Raw genomic sequence first — 21,974 nt, forward strand, 5'->3', positions numbered from 1 at the left:
GTCCCAAGGATGCCCACAGATGGCGTCTTATCAGTCCTTCTTTCTCAAGTTCTCTGCAGAGAGGGGAGAGGCTACTGCCAGTAATAATGTTAAAACCAGTTCGCACACAAACAGTATTTGTATCATTCATAGAGAGCTTTCATGTACATACATTTTATACATATATGTATTTTGCATACACACAATCCCATTGATCTTCATGGCCATAATTTGTGTTTTGTTTTGTTTAAGATTTTATTTATTTATTTGAGAGAGAGAGAGAGAGAGAGTGAGAGATAGGATGAGAGCAGAGAAGGTCAGAAGGAGAAGCAGACTCCCCATGGAGTTGGGAGCCTGATGGGGGACTCGATCCTAGGACTCCGGAACCATGACCTGAGCTGCCTTAACCAACTGAGCCACCCAGGCGCCCCCATAATTTGTGGTTTTGATGAAGATACTAAAATAGAGTGATCTAACGTGCTAGCAAGTGCAGATACAGACACAGACTACTAACTCTCCTAACTACTTTCTCTCACAATCCCAAAACTCCCTGGAAGACACCTGTCTGTTTTAATAGAATTTGCCAGTTTCACAGGGGAATTGCAAAGCTTACTTCCTATTTGAAATTAAGATCCTGTACTTCCTCAGAAGAAAGCTTCTATATACAAAACATAATGGCATAGTAATGAGCTCCCTTGACTAAATCAACCATCTATGCACACCCTCAAATATTACCCTCCCTTGGCTTCCTACTGTGTCCACGGTAAAGATCAACAGGAACAGTAGGAGGCTGGGCGAGCATAGAAATTGGAAGTTCAAAAAGGTTGAATTACATATAAGAATAAGCCCTTATGAATAGTGAAATCTTGGTTTAGAAAAACCACCTTTTTTGGAAGAGCCCCAGGGTGGAAAGAAGTGACCCTGTTACTTAGATACAGATCTGAAACTACAAGCAATCTCTCCCTTTTTAGTTTCTTGTCTTTCACAATGTGTGATCCTGCTAAAATCGTCCTTAGTCAATTGAACATCCATTGAACAAAAACATAGATGGCATTTTGAGTAGGTAGGAGATACTGAGAATTTATTTTAGATGAGGGTTCTCTGTTTCATGCTAATTGTATTTGATCACTGATATCTTGAGAGAAGTGCAAGGTATTCATGGGAGTTGGAACTAACATGTTTCAACAGTTTGATGTAAGAAATAATTTCTATCCACCTAGTATTTGCTGACAACAGATGAGAAACAGTGCTGTGCAAATATAATAGGAAAATCCCTTCTGGGGCTCCTGATGAATCATGTAGCAAAACATGAGATTTGGGTACAATGATTGACTCATTTTTATTTCTTTACTGAAAAATATCAAGAGTTAAAAAAAAAATGGAAGACCAACCGAGTTCATCACAGATACTCAGAATTATAGATGTGGGGAAAAGAAAACATCTATGGCAACCATTCTGAACTAATACGGAAAATGAAACATTACTTGATCTCAGATTACTTCTTTTAAATCAGCTTGGGAAATGACATAACCATATTTAATTCCTCTGAGAAGAATTGTTCAGTTCCAACCATCTGCTAAATTAAGCAGCAGTGATTATAATGAACATTTACAACAGACCTGATTCAAAAGGGGATAATAACTTTATGTATAAAACAAAGTCCTGGGAGGCAATTGCAACCTAGAAGATGAAGATCAAAATTAGGAGAACAGATTTTTCAGTGTACTGGAACTCTAGGGGTGGTGAAGGTCAAAGCGCACCTCACATTTCCTTAAATTCTTTATTTCATTTTAGGAAAAACAGCCACCGAGTTCCAGCAAACTACCAGTTTTCCAGATTCTTTCTTTTACAGTGTTTCATTAGACCCCTAGTTTTCTTTTTCTTTTTCCAAGTGGTAATACAGATTTTGTTTCTTCACTCTCTATATTTCCCCCTTCTCTGGATAGAGGAAAGAATCTCCACCATAACTTCTGACAAATGTAAGAGGAGCCAATCTGCCAACTACTGGTAACCCTGAGAGATGTATGATTAATTAGTCTAACAGTCTCTTCTTCGGCCCTTAAAGGGGTGTTCAATGTTTCTGCCATTTTCTGGCATTGTTTATATATATGTGCAAGTCCACACATGTTTTCCATGGAACCAGTTGCCTTGGATCAGTATTACTGAAGGAAAATAATAATGGTAATTATAATAATATAAGGAGGAAGAAGAGGAAGGAGGAGGAGGAGGAATAGTAGCTGTTGTTGTATGGCTTTGCCTGCCCTGGAATGTTGCCTGTGTCTATTCTTCAACCCAGGGAATCTATTTTTATAGCACAGGGTGACATTATTAAGTACTGAGCGGGACTCCTCATCAAAAAAAAAAAAAAAAAAAAAAAAAGGTATTCATGTGTAGCCCCAAATTCACAGAAAATAAAATCCCTTAGTTCTTTTTCCTCCAAATGCCAACAAAGCTAATATGGTAGTGGCACTAAGGCATCTGAGAGAGAACTAATTTATATTTTACATTTTCAAAGACATAGTTCTAATTATGTGGCTGCCCCACTGACAGAATATGAAAGCCAGGTAAAAGACTGACCTCCCTCTCCTTCCTTAGGCACACACCCACCAGTGCGAAAGATACTCAGTCTTTGCAGTAGTCTCACTTATGAAACTCCTTAACTGCACTTTATGGTCTATGGAGCAAAGAGGTCTGGAAATTGATTAAAAGCACTAATTACTGTAATTGTATTTAGAGATGTGATTGGCAGGGCCGATCCCAGTGAAAATGCAAATAGTTTCTCCTGCTCTAGGAACATGCTCACATATTAATTTGCTAGAATTAAAAATTTTAAGATTACATAATGCCCATAATATTCAGATTAGGAGTCCTAGTGAGTTTAATAAACACAGAGCTCTTAAATGTTCTTCCTTCCTTTTATATCATTAACTGTACCCAGTGGAGTCAAAGTAAGGGTTGAACAAGGCTTTGTTCCTCTTTCTGGGATTGGCATCCTTAATGTTGCATGGCAGTGATTCATTTCAGATAATATTGAGCTTTATGAGACCCAAAGATCTATGAGAATCTGCCTATTATCCATCCATCCATCCATCCATCCATACATCCATCCATCCATCCAAAACACTCATTCAGCAAATACTTCTTAAATCACTACCATGTTCCAGGCATATAGTAAACAGGAAAGATACAGTTTCTTCCCTCATGCAGCCTCTACTCAAAAGAGATTACTGAAAAGAGTGATTAGATACTTTTGACAGTCACCCTTGGGTTCAACGGCAAGGCAAAAATTTCACCGACGGGCCCTCCACGCCCCCCACCCGTCGCCTCCCGATGACGTTGTAACTGGGGCAAACGGAATCTAACGGTCTTTCTAACGGTCCCCACACTCCAGCAGCAGCTCTGAGGCAGAGGCCCCAGGCCCCAGAGACCACGCCGCTGGGGTGGCGTCCATCTCTGTGGTGACCAGGGAGGGTTTATGCCGTCGCTGAGATGACAGGCAGGAGCGTCAGGAAGAGGTAAGTGCTCAGCGAAAAAGCTGGGGGCGAGCCGCGGCCATAAGAATGACGGGTAGTGGGGTGCCCGGGTGGCTCAGTTGGTTAAGCAACCGCCTTTGGCTCGGGTCACGGTCCCGGAGTCCTGGGATCGAGTCCCGCATCAGGCTCCCAGCTCCATGGGGAGTCTGCTTCTCCCTCTGACCTTCCAGCCTCTCATGCTTTCTCTCACTGTCTCTCTCTCAAATAAATAAATAAAAATCTTAAAAAAAAAAAAACAAAAACAAAAACAAAGAATGACGGGTAGTTCTGCTGAAAGACGTCGTCTTCCTCACAGGGCAAATGTTAAACTGAATCTAATTGTGCTTGTTTCAAGAGCAGAGGGTAGGGACTGTTACTTTGACGTTCGGTAAAGCTGTAGAGAAAGAAAGTGAACACCTACCGGCGGGAGAGAAGGGAAAAGGAGAAATACCCATCTTAGATCTCCCTTTCTGTTCTCGAACCCCCGCTCGTAGGGCCCGCGAGCTTGTCTTCCTTGCCGGGTCTGAAGACGCGCTCCTTCTCCCTCCCGCTCTGTTGCTGCAGATGCCGCTTGGTCAGAAAGCAATAAATTTGCAAGTAAACAGGAATTTACAATCTACTTCAATGTTTATCTACCAAAAATTGTCTTTCTGCTTTCGTTTTCCCCATGGTTGGTCTATGCTGAACTGGCTCTTCAATTTTGAGGCAATATTTGCTCTGTCTTGAAGAAGAACCAGGTTCATCGTTGAGTGGATCTTCTGGAAATGAATGCATTCAATGAATTATTTATCAAAACTCTTGGGGATATAACGGCTGCCTTGACAATAACATAGCTTTTGAGTGAATTACGAGGTCTAGGATGCTGGCCCCAAGGAATTTCTAAGGAGGGCAGGAAAGTATTATGTTGTATAACAGCACTAGGGTAAGAGCAAGAAAAGGGAGAGAGATGGTAGTTTTAAAGAACTGCCTCTTTAGGCTGCATATGTTTTCATGATCTATTCCTGGTTTATATTCAGAAAGGGCATTCTGGCAGTGAAATAATTAACAGAGTAAAACAACTAACCAAAATGTGGGAATTCAGTCAATTCAATGACTTAGGATCAGCTAGACAAAATAACTCATTTTATCCAAATCAAATTTTGGGGTGGGGGAGAGGTATTTCCAGATGTCCTTATTCAGCTCTGCACATATACATAGAATAAATAAATATATTTTTTTTTAAGAAGTAGAACATTTGGGATGCTTGGGTGGCTCAGTGGGTTAAGCATTTGCCTTTGCCTCAGGTCATGATCACAGGGTCCAGGGATTTAGCTCTGCATTGGGCTCTGCTCAGCAGGGAGTTTGCTTCTCCTTCTCCTTCTCCCTCTGTACTACTACACCCCCCCCCCCAAATAAATAAATAAAATCTTAAAAAAAAAAAAAGAAGTGGAACATTTGCAGCTGCTGCTAAGGTATAGACAAAGTTGAAGATAGATGTTTTTATGGAAGACCATAGATTGTCGGCAAAGTTTGACCTCTCTCTGCCCTAGATTTGCCCTTATTTGAAGATTTAATACAACCTGCATATCTGCATTTTAAATGCAACTTATAGTATATGCCAAAAAGAAAGAGCATATACGTATGATTTCCAGCTCTGCCACCTCACATGGAATCATGACAATCTTCGACTCATCAAGTCTTTATTTTGTGATCTAGTGACAAAATTCTCAAGTGTTTGCATGTTAGGGCAGTGACAGGAGTATTAATTCTTTCTTCTTATGACTCTACCTACCCACTCTGATTAATTGATAGCTTTCCGCAAGGACTTGTAGAGTTCCTGACCAAGACATGATATTCTACCATTCTGATCACTTCCCTGAGTGTCCCAGTGATGTCTCCTGTCTTTCAAAGTTTAGTGTTCGATCCCAGATCTTGTTAGTCCTACTTGTTGCTTAGAACATTTTGTGTGCAGTCCCTGTTCCATCCTACAGCATCTATGACACCAGAGGTGGAAAGTTGACTTAATATAATCTCAGATCACATGTACTTCCATCAGTCACAAGACCTTGCTGATCTATGTTCTCAGTATTTTACAGATCTATGGCAATGTGACTCTTATTTTTACTATTATGTTTAAAACTTCTGTGCCTTTTGCCCTCGATCTCCCACGGTCTACTGGGGGTTGGGAACTGGACTGTACAATCTGGAACCCACTACTTAGCATGACTCACAAATGTTTCTCTGACCCTTTCATTCTCTGGTGACTAGTCATTGTGCACCTATGCACTAGGCATTGTGCTAGGTGCTGGAAATAGAGTTTTGGACAAGACAGACCTCATTTTTGCCCTAAGGGGCTAAGAGAATGATAGATATGAATAAGCAAACCAATTGATAAATTATTGTTTAAAGATAGATGTTGAAGAAATAATCACAAATATAAGCATTGTTTCAAAACAGGAAGTAAAGGGGTGCCTGCGTGGCTCAGTGAGTTAAGCCTCTGCCTTTGGCTTAGGTCATGATCCCAGGATCCTGGGATTGAACCCCACATTAGGCTCTCTGCTCAGCATGGAGCCTGCTCCCCCCGCCCCCCCCGCTGCCTGCCTCTGTGCTTACTTGTGATCTCTGTCAAATAAATAAATAAAATCTAAAAAAAAAAAAAAAAACAGGAAGTAAAGAGTGCCATGAGAAGGGATAATGAGGGAAAATTAATCTCAGAAGGTCAGGGAAGGATTCCTGAGGAAGTAACATCTATCCTAAGAACTGAGCGATGAGAAGGAATAAGTAAGTGGCTCTGGAAGAAATTAGATAAAAGCAATGATGCCACAAGTAGAGGGAAAGTACGTGAAGACCCTACACTCCTAGAGAGTGAACCAAGAGCAGTATATTTTCTTCAGTGAGACTGGTAAGGTCAATTAAAACCATATCAGGGTGGGGTGGGGAGGAGGCCTTGTGAGTCACAGTAAAATATTTGGACACAACCATTGAAAGCCTTATTAAAAATACTTTGAATTATGAAATATTCTAAAAGTATAAAATAATATAAAAAACAATGCATTAGATGACTCTGTAGTCTTCACAGAGCTTATTATTTTGCTGGTACTTCACTTTTTTTTCAGGAATAAAAGTTTTCATTTCAGCTGAAATTTCAAATCCATACCCCTTCTTCTCTCTCCTTTTCTTTCGAGATAACCACAACCCTAAAGTTAGAGTATATCATTCCTGTGCAATGATGAGATAACTAGTGAGGCTCAAAATACATAATCCCTATGACCCTGCAATTTGTCTTCTGGCTATCTGTTTTAGAGAAACCCTCACACATATACATGAGAGACATTTTCAAGAAACTTAATCACAGCTTTGTTGACCACAGTTAGCAAAAAAAAAAAAAAAAAAAAAAAAAAAAAAAAAGTGGTACTAGCATAACAGCCCATAGTAGAGGGATGGAAAAAGAAACAAGAAACCCTGGTTTAGTTGCACAATGGAACCCTATTCATCAGTTGAAAAAAATGCCTTAGCGTTTATGAATTAATGAGGATAACATTAAAAAATGAGATGCATGGGTAAAAAGGCAAGTTCCAGAAGAATATATAGTGTATATTTCATATATGAAAAACTTAAAAACATAAATAAAATAGTATTTTTGTTATTTATGGAAGCAGATATATGTAGTAAAAATACAAAAAATTGATGACTTCTAAGTAGAGAGATACAGAGTAGAAACTGCATTTTAAAAGCTCAGGCTGGCTATAGTTTTGAGAATGCAATCACAAAGGTAGACCCTTTAGGAAACTATTACAGTAGAGTAATTGGACAATGATTATAACTCTGATTAGGGAAAAGAGTAGACCAATTCTAAAGCTCTTTAAAAGGTAGAATTTTTAGGATATGGTATTAGGTTATGAGGGTGTGTGGGAAGAAACCAAATAACTTTCAAGTTCCTGACTTGAATAATTTGGTCACCTGTGCGTCTGTTTACTGACATGGAAGACAAGGATTACGGTGACAACTTTGAGAATTGGCAGAGGTCATAACCAGTTTTGAAAAATTAATTTGGGTTTCTTTCCTCAAGCAGAGATGTCAGAGATTTATGGGAAATGGGTCTAACAGTCAACAGAGAATTCAGAAATGAAGATAGTTTGTGAGTCATCAGCATATAATGTGGAAGATAATTTATTTTGATTAGATAAATATACAGGATGCAAAGAAAATATGGGCTAGGACTGAGCTCTGTGGGACGCTATGATGTCATGCTTGTAATGGAAGCTGAGAAGGAAAGGTGGTAGAAATAGAAAGAAAGAGGTGGAATATGGAGTCAGGAAGGACAAAGAAACAAATTATTTCCAGAAGAAGGTTGCGACTCTCAGTTTTCAACGCTGATGATGCTCCAAGCAAGAGAAAGAATGAGAAGTATCTGTTGTATTTTGCTATGTACAAGTCATTGGTAATGTGAAAGCATTTTCAGTGCTAGTTATACTTCAGGTACAGACATATATACATATATGTATACATATGTGAATATTTTCAGAAGAATGGTTGAGCTAAAAGTCATGTAGGGTAGGTTGACAATTAAATGGAGGAGTGGCAATGGAGACAAACAAGATGTACAGACATTTTGGGTAGTTTGGGAAAGAAAGGACAAAAATAGGTAGGTATTGGAAGCCTAGGAAGAGGTAGGATTAAAGGAATAAGTGCTTTGTTTTTCATGTATTTGTTTCTTTAAGGTGAGGCAAATTTGAACATGTTTAACTGCTGCTGGGAAGGATTCAGTAAAGAGGGATACGCTGAAGATGTGAGACAAAGAAGATAGCCAGTGGGTGAGTCTTCCCCAAAACTTGGAAGTGAAATCCAAATCATTCAGCAATGGTTTGTTGTTGAATTAGTTGATAGATGAATTGGAAGAAGGATATCATTTTTCCTAAAACAGCAGTAAAGGGAAGAGGGATGTCTGTGGATGCCAATAGGCTTACTGATTTGGGTACTGATTTAAGGGTTTTCTTATTTGATTGCTTCTAATATCTCTCTGAGGTGGGAGGTAAAAACATCTGAGGAGAGAAAGGGAGAGGGGAGGGTTTAGAGATTTTAGAAGAGCAGAGTTTGCAACACTTGTTGGGGAAGATGGGAATGAATGCTTGTTAGGGAAACAACATAGAAATTCTGTCACTGTTTAGTTCCAAGCTGAGGTTGAAGATTTTGGATTTATGGTGGTGCTAATCTCCTTGGACTGCACTGTGTATCTACACTCTATTCCCTTTGGATTAACTCTTTCACAAGAGTCCCTTCCTTCCCTCCTACAGACAGACTACCCTTCCAGATGTGCCACACATGGCTGAATTTACAGTCAATAGAAACCATTGATCAGCTTCTGGGAATCCACATTATTTTCTTAAGCTATGTCCACCATAGTTGAAAAACCCTATATGATGGCGATATTCTAAAGCTTGACTATTTCTAAGTGTTTTGTAGGCATTCATGAACTTCCAAATTTGTTGTTTGCAAGCACTGAAGGAACACTTGGGTGTTTCAAAGCTCTCTTTAAATCACAACGAGTCTTTCAGTCTATAAAAGACTAAAGGGTGCCATTTTTTATGAACAACTACATAGTCTGTGACACAGGTTTCTTCAACTCTGTGCTAGAAATAAAGAGATCTGCAATGTGTCTCTAGAGCGTGGCCATATTTATGTTGTACACATTTTTATTGCTGTTGTCATTCAGGCATATTTTTAATATGGGAAAATGTAATAGGTGTTCAGAAGTCTGAGAACACTGAGGAATATTCTAGTATGGTTACTGTGGTCTGATTGACTCAGCAGCATATTGACACACATTTGGTTTTCCATATATTCAAAAGAACCAATGTTTTCTTTTTAAAAGTGACTTCATCTTCCATCATAAATGTCTCTAAGGTCTGGTGAGAGAATTCCTTGGAAACCAAGGAACATTTAGTCATTTAGTGTGTATGGGGGTGTTTTTCTCTTTAATTTATGGGGTCCTTTGAGTGAGTAAATTAAAAAGGAGTGTGTTAGTATTCCACATTTGAGAATTTGTTTTATAAGCAACTTTATAATTTATGGTGTTTGTGATCTTCTGTGAAAAATTTTTAGTTATATCTATGCCATGCAAACTAGTTGAACCATTTTTGCTGGGTTTTGATCAGAAGGATATTGAATGATCTCTAGTTGTGGAGTAAGAAAACTTGGGTCTAGTTTCAACTTTGATACTAACAACTGTAACCTTGAGTAACTCTTTGTCTGAGCCTCAGTTTCCTACCCTATGAAAAGAGGAGTTTTATTAGGTGACTTTTAAGAGATTTTCCAGATCTGAATGTGAATTTTAGGAGTTGGTACAGCTATTTGGCAGCATTAAAAAAGAGCTTAGTATTATTAAGGTTATTAATTCTTACATGGCACAATTAAAAATGTGCATGCTCAATCCTGGGGTTTAAGGTCTTAGTATTCATTCATTTACTCATACTTTTATTAAAAGTGAATATCAGAAATTTGGGGAGCAATGATGGACAAGAAATGTGTCAGTCCTCAGGCCCTTCTCATTGTAGCTGGGAAGAAAGATATGTCAGCTAATTATTAGAATAAATACAAGTCATTTTTCAATAGTATCTATTCTCAACTTTCTCCTCTTAGTATATCCAACTTCCTCTGTGGAATCATTTGGTTATCTTACAGCACTTCAAACTCACACAACTGACTGTACTCTGCTCTGAAAACCTACTCTTCCTATTTTTTTTTTTTTTTAAATAACACCAGAATTCACCAACTTGCCCAAGTAGACGTCTAAGGAGTATTGCCTGATTTCTCCCTCCTCTTCATTATTTGCATCGAATCCACCAGCAATTACATTCAGAGCTTTCAGTTCCCAAGGCTACCCCCTAGTCCACCATCACACCTTTCCTAGACCCCTGGAAGAACCTCCTTAGTGCTTGCCCTACTTCTGTTTTTGTCCCATTCCAACCTATTCCCAAAATGGAACCAGGAGCCATGTGTGAACAATATAAATTCAATCACGGTACCTCCATTCTTTGAGCCTCTGTTGATTTCCTAATGTATCTCACATGAAAGCCCAGTGATGACTAGCATGATCTGCCCCTTCCTGTATCTCCAGTATCATCATGGCACCTTCTCTCTTGACCATAAAGCTTCAGCCTGGTTTCAATTTTGATATCTTCTTCTCCAAGATGACTTAATTTACTTTCTAGATTGTACTTTCTCACCGCTTTTTTTTTTCCCTAAATTCTTTCTTTTTTTTTTTTAATATAATTTTTTATTTTTTATAAACATAAATTTTTATCCCCAGGGGTACAGGTCTGTGAATCACCAGGTTTACAAACTTCACAGCACTCACCATAGCACATACCCTCCCCAATGTCCATAATCCCACCCCTTCTCCCAAACCCCCTCCCCCCAGCAACCCTCAGTTTGTTTTGTGAGATTAAGAGTCACTTATGGTTTGTCTCCCTCCCAATCCCATCTTCTTTCATTTATTCTTCTCCTACCCACTTAAGCCCCCATGTTGCATCACCACTTCCTCATATCAGGGAGATCATATGATAGTTGTCTTTCTCCGCTTGACTTATTTCGCTAAGCATGATACGCTCTAGTTCCATCCATGTTGTCGCAAATGGCAAGATTTCATTTCTTTTGATGGCTGCATAGTATTCCATTGTGTATATATACCACATCTTCTTGATCCATTCATCTGTTGATGGACATCTACGTTCTTTCCATAGTTTGGCTATTGTGGATATTGCTGCTATAAACATTCGAGTACACGTGCCCCTTTGGATCACTACGTTTGTATCTTTAGGGTAAATACCCAATAGTGCAATTGCTGGGTCATAGGGCAGTTCTATTTTCAACATTTTGAGGAACCTCCATGCTGTTTTCCAGAGAGGTTGCACCAGCTTGCATTCCCACCAACAGTGTAGGAGGGTGCCCCTTTCTCCGCATCCTCGCCAGCATCTGTCATTTCCTGACTTGTTGATTTTAGCCATTCTGACTGGTGTGAGGTGATATCGCATCGTGGTTTTGATTTGTATTTCCCTGATGCCGAGTGATATGGAGCACTTTTTCATGTGTCTGTTGGCCATCTGGATGTCTTCTTTGCAGAAATGTCTGTTCATGTCCTCTGCCCATTTCTTGATTGGGTTATTTGTTCTTTGGGTGTTGAGTTTGCTAAGTTCTTTATAGATTCTGGACACTAGTCCTTTATCTGATATGTCATTGCAAATATCTTCTCCCATTCTGTCAGTTGTCTTTTGATTTTGTTAACTGTTTCCTTTGCTGTGCAAAAGCTTTTGATCTTGATGAAATCCCAATAGTTCATTTTTTCCCTTGCTTCCCTTGCCTTTTGCGTTGTTCCTAGGAAGATGTTGCTGCAGCTGAGGTCGAAGAGGTTGCTGCCTGTGTTCTCCTCAAGGATTTTGATAGATTCCTTTCGCACATTGAGGTCCTTCATCCATTTTGAGTCTATTTTCGTGTGTGGTGTAAGGAAATGGTCCAATTTCATTTTTCTGCATGTGGCTGTCCAATTTTCCCAGCACCATTTATTGAAGAGGCTGTCTTTTTTCCATTGGACATTCTTTCCTGCTTTGTCGAAGATTAGTTGACCATAGAGTTGAGAGTCTATTTCTGGGCTCTCTATTCTGTTCCATTGATCTATGGGTCTGTTTTTGTGTCAGTACCATGCTGTCTTGATGATGACAGCTGTGTAATAGAGCTTGAAGTCCGGAATTGTGATGCCACCAACGTTGGCTTTCTTTTTCAATATCCCTTTAGCTATTCGAGGTCTTTTCTGGTTCCATATAAATTTTAGAATTATTTGTTCCATTTCTTTGAAAAAGATGGATGGTACTTTGATAGGAATTGCATTAAATGTGTAGATTGCTTTAGGTAGCATAGACATTTTCACAATATTTACTCTTCCAATCCAGGAGCATGGAACATTTTTCCATTTCTTTGTGTCTTCCTCAATTTCTTTCATGAGTACTTTATAGTTTTCTGAGTATAGATTCTGTGTCTCTTTGGTTAGGTTTATTCCTAGGTATCTTATGGTTTTGGGTGCAATTGTAAATGGGATTGACTCCTTAATTTCCCTTTCTTCTGTCTTGCTGTTGGTGTAGAGAAATGCAGCTGATTTCTGTGCATTGATTTTATATCCTGACACTTTACTGAATTCCTGTATAAGTTCTAGCAGTTTTGGAGTGGAGTCTTTTGGGTTTTCCACATATAGTATCATATCATCTGCAAAGAGTGATAATTTGACTTCTTCTTTGCCAATTTGGATGCCTTTAATTTCCTTTTGTTGTCTGATTGCTGAGGCTAGGACCTCTAGTACTATGTTGAGTAGCAGTGGTGATAATGGACATCCCTGCCGTGTTCCTGACTTTAGCGGAAAAGCTTTCAGTTTTTCTCCATTGAGAATGATATTTGCAGCGGGTTTTTCATAGATGGCTTTGATGATATTGAGGTATGTGCCCTCTATCCCTACACTTTGAAGAGTTTTGATCAGGAAGGGATGTTGTACTTTGTCAAATGCTTTTTCAGCATCTATTGAGAGTATCATATGGTTCTTGTTCTTACTTTTATTGATGTGTTGTATCACATTGACTGATTTGCGGATGTTGAACCAACCTTGCAGCCCTGGAATAAATCCCACTTGGTCGTGGTGAATAATCTTTTTAATGTACTGTTGAATCCTATTGGCTAGTATTTTGTTGAGTATTTTCGCATCTGTGTTCATCAAGGATATTGGTCTATAGCTCTCTTTTTTGGTAGGATCCTTGTCTGGTTTTGGGATCAAGGTGATGCTGGCCTCATAAAATGAGTTTGGAAGTTTTCCTTCCATTTCTATTTTTTGGAACAGTTTTAGGAGAATAGGAATTAGTTCTTCTTTAAATGTTTGGTAGAATTCCCCTGGGAAGCCGTCTGGCCCTGGGCTTTTGTTTGTTTGGAGATTTTTAATGACTGCTTCAATCTCCTTACTGGTTATGGGTCTGTTCAGGTTTTCTATTTCTTCCTGGTTCAGTTTTAGTAGTTTATATGTCTCTAGGAATGCATCCATTTCTTCCAGATTGTCAAATTTGTTGGCGTAGAGTTGCTCATAGTATGTTCTTATAATTGTCTGTATTTCTTTGGTGTTAGTTGTGATCTCTCCTCTTTCATTCATGATTTTATTTATTTGGGTCCTTTCTCTTTTCTTTTTGATAAGTCGGGCCAGGGGTTTATCAATTTTATTAATTCTTTCAAAGAACCACCTCCTACTTTCGTTGATTTGTTCTATTGTTTTTTTGGTTTCTATTTCATTGATTTCTGCTCTGATCTTTATGATTTCTCTTCTGCTAGGCTTAGGGTTTCTTTCTTGTTCTTTCTCCAGCTCCTTTAGGTGTAGGGTTAGATTGTGTACCTGAGACCTTTCTTGTTTCTTGAGAAAGGCTTGTACCGCTATATATTTTCCTCTCAGGACTGCCTTTGTTGTGTCCCAATTATTCTAATGTTGTTTCGTCTTATGGTGTCGCTTATCTCTCGAATTCTCCCCTCGTGGTCCAGTAGCGGTTTGTCCCTCTTTTGCTCAGCTTCTTTATTCTCTGTCATTTGGTCTTCTATATCACTAATTCTTTCTTCTGCCTCATTTATCCTAGCAGTGAGAGCCTCCATTTTTGATTGCACCTCATTAATAGCTTTTTTGATTTCAACCTGTTTAGAGTTTAGTTCTTTTATTTCTCCAGCAAGGGCCTTTATATCTCTCGAGAGGGTTTCTCTAATATCTTCCATGCCTTTTTCGAGTCCGGCTAGAACCTTGAGAATTGTCATTCTGAACTCTAGATCTGACATATTACCAATGTCTGTATTGATTATGTCCCTGGCCTTCGGTACTGCCTCTTGTTCTTTTTTGTGTGTTGAATTTTTCCGTCTTGTCATTTTGTCCAGAGAAGAGTATATGAAGGGGCAAGTAAAATACTAAAAGGGTGGCAACAACCCCAGGAAAATATGCTTTAGCCAAATTAGAAGAGATCCCAAATCGTGAGGTGGGAGAAGGGGATAAAAAGAGGTTCAAAAAGGAAGAAAGAAAAAAAAGAAAAAAAAAAAAAGAAAAAAGAAGGAAAAAAAAAGAAAAGAGTTTAAAAAAAAGAAAATACCTAAGAAAAATATAAAAAAGAAAAAATATATGTATTAGATAAACTAGTAAAAAATCGTTAAAAAAGAAAAAGGTAACAGTTAAAAAAAAATTTACCCGAAGGCGAGAAAAAAAAACAAAAAATGAAAAAGAAAAAAATTAAATTAACCGCAAGACTAAAAAAATTCCAGGGAAAAAGCCATGAGTTCCGTGCTTTGCTTTCTCCTCCTCTGGAATTCTGCTGCTCTCCTTGGTATTGAAACTGCACTCTTTGGTAGGTGAACTTGGTCTCGGCTGGATTTCTTGTTGATCTTCTGGGGGAGGGGCCTGTTGTAGTGATTCTTAAGTGTCTTTGCCCCAGGCGGAATTGCACCGCCCTTACCCGGGGCCGGGGTGAGTAATCTGCTTGGGTTTGCTTTCAGGCGCTTTTGTTCCCTGAGCGCTTTCCGTAGAGTTCCGGAGGACGGGAATACAAATGGCGGCCTCCTGGTCTCCGGCCCGGAGGAGCCGAGAGCCCAGGGCCGCACTCCTTAGTGCGCGCTCAGAGAACCGCGCCCAGTTACTCCCGTCTGCCTGACCTCCGGCCGCGCTCCGAGCTCACCGAGCTCACCGAGCCTGCGACCGGTTCAAGGTCACCCCGAGCTGCGAGCTTACTGTCGGCTCTGTCTCTGTAGCCGGCTTTCCCGTTCCAATACCTGCAAGCTCTGTGACACTCAGATACCCCCGATCCTTCTGTGACCCTGCGGGACCTGAGGCCACGCTGACCCCGCGTGGGCTTTGCCCCGGGTAGCCTCTGGAGCAATGTCCCTCAGCGGAACAGACTTTTCAAAGTCCTGATTTTGTGCGCGGTTGCTCTGCCGCTTGCCGGGAGCCGGCCCCTCCCCCCGGGGTCTATCTTCCCGTTGCTTTGGATTCACTTCTCCGCCGGTCCTACCTTTCAGAAAGTGGTTGTTTTTCTGTTTCCAGAATTGCTGTTCTTCTTCTCTTCGATCTGCCGATGGATTTTCAGGTGTTTGCGATCTTTAGATAAGCTATCTAGCTGATCTCCGGCTAGCTGAAGTAGTCTCGGCCTGCTACTTCTCCGCCATCTTGACTCCTCCCCACTTTCTCACCTCTTTTCTATTTTACTACCACCTGCTCTTTTTCCTTCACAGCACTTACCATAATAACTTCTCACTTGAACCTATTTTTATTCCCTTATTTATTGTTTGACTCACCCACTAAAATGGCATCTCTATCTAGGACAAGAAATGGTTAATTTCATTTACTAAACATCTTCATGGTCCTTATTGTGTAACTCATTAAATATTACTTGAAAAAATCAGCCCCGTTATTATGACTTTTTTCTATTTTTCAACATGGAAGTATTGAGGAAATGAAAACAACAAGCTTATCATTTCTTATCAATAATGTATCTAGGGCCAAGATGACAGGGAAGTAGGAGACTGTGTTTCAACTAGTCCCCTAAAGTGAGCTAAATATCTACCAGAACACTTTGAACACCCATGAAATCAGCCTGAGATGATGTAGGATTATACACTTATGGATCTCTATGGGGGCAGAAGACACCAGTGGAGAGGTAAAGTGGGGTGGGAAAGCTGTGGCTGATATTGGAAGATAAATAGAAGGGGGAGGGAGCCACCAGAAGTGACCCTTTGGAAAGTAATACCCCAATATGAAAGTGCCCTGTGGTTGGGGACCAGCATTAACTTAGAGTCTGGTTAAAAGCACTCAAAAAGAGCAAAAGATCTTAAGGGGCAACTGGTGGAATCAGGTGGTCACAGGCACAGCCCTAAGCCCATGCACCCAGGATGGCCACTGCCAGCAAACACCCATGCCAGAGTGTGGCTGAACCTCCAATTCCTGGTCTCTGGGCTCTAGGTATTCTGTGCTTGCACCAGCACTGGGTTAGGTGCACTCCTGGCCGCACATGAGGGAGCCTGGTGTGGGCGCCAGCCTGCACTCTCTAGAACCACAGCCACTTGTGCTCCACGTGCACTGCATGACCAGGGTCTGACCGCAATCCCCACTGGCGCCTGAGAGAGAGCTCAGTGTGGGCGCTAGCCAGCAGTCTCTATGACCAGCCGAGGGTCTGGATGCTCCCAGCCTGCCTCTGAAGGAACTCAGTGTGATCTCCAGTCCAGAATCCCTTGGCCATGGCAGCCTTCTGTGACCTGTGTAGCCATGAGGTCTGGACCCCAGACAGCAGACCCGGCAAAGGCAGCCACTGAAGTGGGCTCCCTGGATCAATATCACTCATGATTTTAGTGGCAAAGGGGTGCAGAGACAAGCAGGTGCTTCGGGCACCCCTGAGACCGTGGCTGGGGGCATGCACTGCCTGTGGTAGGTTGCACAGCTCAGTGGAGTTTGCAGAGGGAGAGTCTGTGTGTTCTGGACCACCCAAAGGGGAGCAGACTGAGGCTTCTCTCTGAAATGGAGGTCTGGGTGCAGTTTGCTTTCCACTAACCACCCCCCCAACTGCAAAAAGTCCCCAAAGAACAAAAAACTCCAGAGAACAAAGGCCTGAAAAACTGGTTTCTACAGAGCCCAGCCCCTTGATAGGGGGCAGAAGGACTCAACCCAAGCAAGACTGACTGAAAAACAACACAACAGGCTCCTCAACGTGAGGCAGGAATCTGTCAGATTCCTAGAGGGGAACGTAGGCAGTGACCTCTTCAACATTGGCCACAGCAACTTCTTTTGAGACATGTCTCCAAAGGCAAAGGAAACAAAAGCGAAAATGAACTTTTGGGACTTCATTAAGATCAAAAGCTTCTGCATAGTCAACAAAACAAAGAGGCAACCCATGGAATGGGAGAAGATATTCACAAATGACACTACAGACACAGGGCTGATATCCAAGATCTGTAAAGAACTCTCAAACTCAACACTCAGAAAACAGATAATCATGTCAAAAAAATGGGCAAAAGACATGAGCACACACTTCTCCAAAGAAGACATACAAATGGCTAACAGACACATGAAAAAATGTTTTTCATCATTAGCCATCAGGGAGATTCAAACCAAAACCACATTGAGATACCACCTTACACCAGTTAGAATGGCCAAAATCAACAAGACAGAAAAATAGCAAGTGTTGGGACGCCTGGGTGGCTCAGTTGGTTAAGCAGCTGCCTTCGGCTCAGGTCATGATCCCATCGTCCTGGGGTCGAGTCCCACATCAGGCTCCTTGCTCGGCGGGGAGCCTGCTTCTCCCTCTGCCTCTGCCTGCCATTCTGTCTGCCTGTGCTCGCTCTCTCTCTCTGAAAAATAAATAAAATCTTTAAAAAAAAAAAAAACAGCAAGTGTTGGAGAGGATGTGGAGAAAGAGGAACGCTCTTTTTCATTGTTGGTGGGAATGCAAGTTGGTGCAGCCACTTTGAAAACCGGTGTTGAGATTCCTTCAGAAATTAAAAATAGAGTTTCCCTATGACCCTGCAATTGCACTACTGGGTATTTACCCCAAAGATACAGATGTAATGAAAAGAAGGACCATCTGTACCCCAATGTTCATAGCAGCAATGGCCACAGCTGCCAAACTGTGGGAAGAACTAAGATGCCCTCCAATGGATGAATGGATAAAGAAGATGTGGTCCATATATACTATGGAATATTATGCCTCCATCAGAAAGGATGAATACCCAACTTTTGTTTCTACAGAAATGGGACTGGAGGAGATTATGCTGAGTGAAATAAGTCAAGCAGAGAGAGTCAATTATCATATGGTTTCACTTACTTGTGGAGCATAAGGAATTACACAGAGGACATTGGGAGATGGAGAGGAGAAGTGATTTGGGGGAAATCAGAGGAGGAGACCAACCATGAGAAACTATGGACTCTGAGAAACAAACTGAGGGTTTTGGAGGGGAGAGGAGTGGGGGGTTGGGTGAGCCTGGTGGTGAGAATTAAGGAGGGCATGTATTGCACGGAGCATGGGTGTGGTGCATAAATAATGAATCTTGGCACACTGAAAAAAAAGAAAATAGCAAAAAAAAAAAAATTACGTGTCTAAGGCCGTTACTAATTATGCAAAGATTGGCATGATTAAAATAACAATTTGCAATTTGTTTATTATCACATTCTTCATTCTTTAAAACCATGCATCTATGAAGAGCCATAAAAAGAGTCCAATTCTATTTTAGTAGTTGTTCATATAACAAGTTGTGGAAGAGTCTTAATTAGTGATGTATTTAATGACTGTCTAGCAATTTTTCACACCCTTTAACTTTTACTTTTGTATTCTTTTTTTTATTGTTGTATTCTTAAAAAAATAAACTGTATTCCTTTGAGATTAATTTTTCACTCAGAAAAGCCTAAGTACTAATATGCTGGTAAATTGCCATCAGTTTTAGTGCGAAGTAATTTACTTATTTTTGGTCTTTCCTATTACATTGTAATCTTATTTATTTCTACATAAGATCTAGCATCACATCGGGATGGTTTATCTTATATTTATAAATAATTATTAAAGAGAAGGAAAGATATATAAATAATATTTGTTCACTTATAGAGTCATTTGGAATTAATGGAAGCCTGTGGGTAATACAAATTAAATGCCTTAAGAAATGTGGCTCTGGACAGCTCACATTTTGTAATAATCAAGTATAGCATACTTTCAATATTAGATAGACAGTGGACTACTTAGACTCTGTTAATATAGAGCTGTCTGTCTCTTATGTTTTTCTCATTTCCTGGAATATTCATAGCTCTCTTATGAAGACACAACACATCTCTAGCACTCTTAGTATGTAAGAGTCGATCACATAATGGGTGCCAAATACGATTTTGTTGACATGAAGTGAAATAGTTCTTCAAGTTATTATTCAGCCTTGCAATGCTTATACTCTGTGCAATAGGAATTATAAAACTTCTGAATTCTTTCTTTTTTTATATTACAAAAATAGGATAATCACTAGCATCTTTAGTAATTTATAGTTCGAGTTACTTGGTGTGGGGTGCACATGTTATGAGGTCAAAAGCATTGAAGTGTATACAGAGAAAAACAAACTTCTGTCTCACTGCTCTTCCCAGCAGCTTTGTACCTCTCTCTGGGGATTTCTGTTCTCATCCACTTGTTCATACCTTCAGAGGTATTCTACCGAATCCAGGTGAATGTGCATATTCTTTGCATTTCTACAAGTTAGAGATTTTGCTTTCATCATTTTTGAATATATCTTACATCTATAATAATATATCGAGAGTTCCTCATTCTTTTTATGACTGCATAATGTGTCTTATTGAAGGGGCTGAAATATTGTATTAACAATACATTGTATGTTAACATAATACTAACATAATCCTATGTTAATAGATATTTCAATGGCTTTCAATATTTTATCATATAACTGTTTTCATCCATTTGGGTGGCTATACCAAAATATCACAGACCAGGTGGCTTATAAACTACAGAAATTTATTTCTCACAGCTTTGGAGGCTGGAAGTCAAAGTCTCAAATAAATAAATCTTTAATAAAAAAATAAAAAAGAAGAGATTATTGACTTCTATCCTAGGCACCCTAGGATGCCAGCATGCCCTCTTCTGGTTTGTAGAATTTTTCTTGTGTTGTCGCATAGAGGAAGGGACAAAGGAGCTATCTGGAGTCTCTTTTATTTTATTTTATTTTTATTTTTATTTTTTATTTTTTTATTTTTAATTTTTTTTTAATTTTCTTTTTTTTAAAATTTTTAATTTTTAATTTTTTATAAACATATATTTTTATCCCCAGGGGTACAGGTCTGTGAATCACTAGGTTTACACACTTCACAGCACTCACCAAAGCACATACCCTCCCCAATGTCCATAATACCACCCCCTTCTCCCAAACCCCCTCCCCCCAGCAACCCTCAGTTTGTTTTGTGAGATTAAGAGTCACTTATGGTTTGTCTCCCTCCCAATCCCATCTTGTTTCATTGATTCTTCTCCTACCCACTTAAGCCCCCATGTTGCATCACCACTTCCTCATATCAGGGAGATCATATGATAGTTGTCTTTCTCTGTTTGACTTATTTCGCTAAGCATGATACGCTCTAGTTCCATCCATGTTGTCGCAAATGGCAAGATTTCATTTCTTTTGATGGCTGCATAGTATTTTTATTTTTATTTTTTAAAGATTTTATTTATTTATTTGACAGAGAGAAATCACAAGTAGATGGAAAGGCAGGCAGAGAGAGAAAGGGAAGCAGGCTCCCCGCTGAGCAGAGAGCCCAATGCGGGACTTGATCCCAGGACCCCAAGATCATGACCTGAGCCGAAGGCAGCGGCTTAACCCAGTGAGCCACCCAGGCGCCCCTGGAGTCTCTTTTATAAGAGGTTTCTTTTATTAGTAGGGGCGCAATGAGACTGTAACATTGCTGTACTGGATATTCATGTATGTTTATGTGTGTGTATAATTTCACATATGCACATATACCCATACACAGAATATTTAGAAATGGATTGCTATGTCAAAAGCTATTTGCACTGGGGCACCTGAGTAGCTCAGTGGGTTAAAGTCTCTGCCTTCAGCTCAGGTCATGATCCCAGAGTTCTGGGATCCAGCCCCACATCGGGCTCTCTGCTCAGCGAGGAGCCTGCTTCCCTTCCTCTCTCTGCTTGCCTCTCTGCCTACTTGTGATCTCTGTCAAATAAATAAATAAAATCTTAAAAAAAAAAAGGAAGCTATGCACACTTGAAGTTGAACAGAGAATGCCACAGAGATTTAATTCCACCAGTTTACACTTAGATTAGCAGTATATAAGGATTTTTTTCTACCTCATCAAGAAATTGTGATAAAAAATTTGATATTTGTTAATTTAATGATACTATTATAATTTTTTAGACATTGATCTAGGGCCTCTAGCCTATGCAGTAAGATATGAATCAGAAACAAGAGGAAATAATTTCTTTTCAACTTCCCATATACTCTATCATACTGCCTGAGACATTGTTTGCTTAAAAATCTATACTTTCTTCCCCCAGTGGTAAGAAAGATGTTGTGCAAATCTATCATAAGTTTTTACCTAGTCTTCTTGTGCCTACTGGCATGTTTGTTAGTGTATGAGCCAAATCTGTGGCCCGGGAGCAAAGAAAGTTTAACTGATCTATAGAGGATATAGAGGATTTTAATGTATTTTTTCCTGACCTCTTTAGAATGAAATTCATATCAACGAAAAGAATGCAGCTTATGTTGGTCATTATTACCAGTTCAATATGAAAATTCATATCTCGAATGGTACCAATCTCTTAAAAGTTGCAGTTCATTTCAAATGTTATTTTTCTCGGGGTGCCTGGGTGGCTCAGTGGGTTAAGGCCTCTGCCTTCGGCTCAGGTTGTGATCTCAGGGTCCTGGGATGGAGCCCCGCATCGGGCTCTCTGCTCAGGGGGGAACCTGCTTCCC

This window comes from Mustela putorius, unplaced genomic scaffold (assembly GCF_011764305.1).
Source record: "Mustela putorius furo isolate JIRA1106 unplaced genomic scaffold, ASM1176430v1.1 tig00000640_pilon_pilon_pilon, whole genome shotgun sequence".
NCBI classification, from domain to species: domain Eukaryota; kingdom Metazoa; phylum Chordata; class Mammalia; order Carnivora; family Mustelidae; genus Mustela; species Mustela putorius.